Genomic DNA, 4475 nt, shown 5'->3' on the forward strand with positions numbered 1-4475 from the left:
GAACTCAGTCAGCCTTCAAAAATTCTGTGGAAACTCTGCGGATTCCTCCCTTCAGCAAAATGCCCAAGTAATCTTGCTTACTCTGTCACACCAAAGGAAATTTGAAATTAAAAAAAAAAATCAAAAGAAGCATGTTTGTATGGTAAATTTTACATGAAATTTTAATATATCAACTCATTGGAGGCATACCTTTTGGTCAAAGCAAGAATGGGATGCTGGGTACCAATTTCTTGTGTCTCCATTTCAGATACTGAGAAGAACTTGAGTGATTAAACAGTACTATATTGGTTTGGGGGACTAAATTTGAAGAAGGCCATATACAAAGATCAAACTCCAGGAAGAGAGTCAAGGTTACCAGGGAACTATAGAGGCAAAATCATCAGGGGACCATAGCAAGTTCATCAGGGAATCATAGTATTGTAAATTTCCATCTTTTTTGGATCATTTCCGCTTCTCAATTGTGGTTTTATGCCCCAGAATTTTGAAAAGAATTCTAAGGTCTCACCTGCACTTTGTCTTTGAAATTAAAGGGAAAGAAGAAAGAAATTGTCTTTGAAATTAAAGGGAAAGAAGAAAGCAACATGAAGATTCAGTCATACAATTTTGGAGACTCAATATATTGAATGCTTAAATATATTTAGATACACTTACATATATTACTATGATCTTGTTTATTTAAGATCATAGTAATATATGTAAGTGTATCTAAATATATTACATAAGCTTTTCTGAACTGCAACTAGTGTTTCAAGCCATATAGAAATCACCGTGTATTTTATTCCAACTGCACTTGAGTAACTGGAAAATATGAGAAAAAATTAATGTACTTTTAGTACAGTGCTCATTTATACCACTGTCTTTTTGTTTCCCTGTTATCAGGTGTACCTGAGATTTTCAGCACCCTCATCATGGAGACCTGGGTTAATGGCAATATCCTCCCTCTACTTCCTTTCTTTTTTACTTTACAAGCCTACTTGTTTTATTTTTTATGTTACATTCACATCTTCCAATAGCATTTTCACACTTGATTACTCTCTTTAATGGCTTTAATATTTTTTTTTCATTAGGAAAAAAAAAACCCTCTTCACATATTTTCCTTACTGCCTTCTCAGTATATCTGATATGTTTTTGACTAGTATTTTGAAAATCAGTGGTTTATACTCTCTTCATTCAATTATTAACCATCTCTAATAAAAACTCCACCATCTGGCATATAGTTCTGCAAATTTGAATAAACTATTCTTTCAAACCATTAGTGAAATCCTGATGTCTAAACCCATTTTGCCTCAACTTTTAAAAAAATTATACATGACTTCATGTTACCTGGTCCTCTTTTTTCCTTGAGGTGGCATAGAGAACTGAAATTACATGATGCAACTCTTATGTCTGAATTTGGACAAATGCCTGGAGAAAGAGCACGATTCTGGATTTTTACTTATGATATTTGAGTATTAAATGAATTGATGTTGTTTTGAAAACTTAGAACTGTGTTTGCCACATAGTAGGTACTATGTAGGTATTTATTTTTATTATCAATCATTGTACTCTTCTCCCCTCCCAGTGTTTCTGATTCTTTTTAAAAAATATTTTCTTCATGTGTCATCTTTTTATCTTAATTTTGCATGTGAAATTTGTATGATTCTTTGATACTTGTTTACTTATTGAAGTGCTAACTTCCCATTTTTGGTGAAATTAGCATAATTATTTCTCTGTGGAATAAGTGAGTAAACACATTTAAATATCTAAGTATAATAAATATCTAATTACTAAAATGAAATAATCATTCAATAAAAATACCCAATTAATTATTATTCAACCAACCTGAGAAGTTTGTCATACCTAATATCTGGATTTTAAGAATATCAATTATTGTTTTTTTCCTAATTAAAGCTTCCTGTATTCTGAGTTGGGGAAGATATTTCTCTTGTTTTTAGATTTAATAAATGTCCATTAAACACTCTTTAATTTTTCCCAATTACTCTGAAGCAAATAGATGAAGAACAACATCTGTGTAATCAAAGAGCATGTAGTTAAACAAAGGGTCTAGAAGTTAAAACAGATTATACCTTACTATGATGTTGCCTATTTTGGAAATTTTTCTCATGCTATTATTACTTGGGAATTAGAGAATAAAGATTATACAGAAGTTTTCTCAGCCTTTTCTACCTTGTCCTCTTTAAGGAAAGTCACCAATGATCATTTCTTATCTGTTACTTTTCTCTATATACCTTCTACCTTATGTACTTTGTATGTTCTCATGGCTGCAGTAACCATTTCCATGTTTATAGACTGCAAGTCCATAGTCTGTCCTTGCTCATATAAATAAACAGGATGTCACAGTTTTACATCAATTTGAATGAATGAATTTTTTTCTTCACTAAAATATTCTTTATCTCCAATGATCCATTTAACAAAAATTTTACTCAATGAATTCTTAAATTCATATAGATTGCCTACCATATATATTTTGCTGGGCAAAATAATATTCTTTTTTATCTATTACTGTAAATTAAGGCAGTATTTTAGCTATGCAGATATAAAGGGCATAGCCAAAACCTGAATCTATTTATAATTGTTCACATTTTTGTTTCCCATTAGTGTTTTTAATTTCTCATATTTTTGCCTTTCATTCTACTATCTCTGTAACTTTTTAATCCTAGATGCACATAGAATCCCCAGGACAGTTAAAAAAATTATAATTGGCCATTTCTAACCTCTAACCAATAGAATTTGAATCCCTAGATATTGGAGTCAGCTATCAACAATTGTAAAACATCTCCTTAAGCAGTTCTGAAGTTTACCAAGTTTTGAAAAATATTGATATTTTTTTGAAAAATATTGATATTACATCCAATGGTCAGTGCACTTTTTGTCACCATTTCCTCTAAGCCAGGGCTCCTACACAATGTATCTCTGTATTTTTTAAATAATTGTATATTTTTTCATAATAAAAATTTGTGTTTTAAATCTAATTGCTCCTGATATTTTTCTCTACATCCTTTCAAAGCAAAATTAAATAGCACATCTTCCTTGCATATTCATACTTCATCTAGGTCCCTGCTCTCTGATGACTCTAAGATACATTAATTAGTCCATATTTTATTTTTGTACTATATATATTTATTATTTTTTAAAATTTTTATTAGTTGTTGATGAACCTTTGTTTATTTATTTGATTATATGTGGTGCTGAGAATCAAACCCAGTACCTCACACATGCTAGGCAAGTGCTCTACCACTGAGCCACAACCCCAGCCCTATATTTATTATTATAGAGATTTTTAAAACAAACTTTACTCTCTCTATTTAAAAACTGAAGGAATCAAAATAATTTGGTATATGATCCTAAATTTGTGATTTCATATGATCACTAACAATCGTAACTTAGCAAAGCTATAGAAACTGTGGAAGAGAAATTGGGAGCTACTCTTCTTATATCATCCATATATTGGTATTTCAAAGAAATCTATATACTGCTTATAACACATGATAATCTACTATATAAAAGGAACATTGATAGTGAACAATAACTTTATTATTCTCCAATTTCAGATACAGTGACTCTTCATATCCTGTCCTTAAATAGTAGGCCAAGTGAGTTTACTGGTGAAATATTTAAAGAAGAAATTATGCCCACTCTGAACAACATCTCTCATGAACAAAGATAGAATAACCTTCAACATAACCTGCTTTTAGAATTGTAGACAGTCTGCCAAATAATATTATTAATTTCCTGGGCAGTGCAGAACTTACATTACCCAAGATATTATAATTATGTGTACCTTACACAAACTGTAAACCATCTGATTCCTATTGGATTTCTACATTGATATTTTGTTTCCATAGTGCAAATATTTACTGGTAAGTCAGATTTACCTATTATGGTCCCTTATGAACTCTTCAATATTTTTTTTCCTTGAAGTAATTTATTTGTCCATGGAGGCCAATGATGATTGCTTACTTATTTCACTTTAGAATATTTCAAATTATTGTGTTAATTAGTGTATAGAACTGTGACCAAAATACCTAACAAGAAAAACTTGGAAGAGGTCTGTTTCAGGATGTAGTGTTGATAGAATCATCAACACAGAAGAGATTAGAAATCTAATTCAGAGAAGACCGCACTGAAGAGAAGGTTTTCATTACTTATGAAGGTTTTCAAATGTTACTGACTCCATGGAGAAGACCATGAAACACTAAAAATAGAAGTGAACACCTCAAAGCTAGCTTTGATATATAAGCCATCCCTGTAAATGAAATGGATGGCACAGGTAAATGGGATACCTTTCACAATCAGATATAAAATGTTAAATGGAATAAGATAAACAAATGCCAGAGTCAAGACCTATTATGGTTTAGATTTGGTAACTCACAAGGCTCCTGTGTAAGACAATGTAAGAAAGTTTAGAGATGAAATGATTGGGTTATAAATGGTGTGCTAATTTACTGATAGGGATTAACTGGCTGTGGGTAGGT

This window comes from Spermophilus citellus, assembly GCF_964194105.1.
Source record: "Spermophilus citellus genome assembly, chromosome: 9".
Lineage (NCBI taxonomy): Eukaryota > Metazoa > Chordata > Mammalia > Rodentia > Sciuridae > Spermophilus > Spermophilus citellus.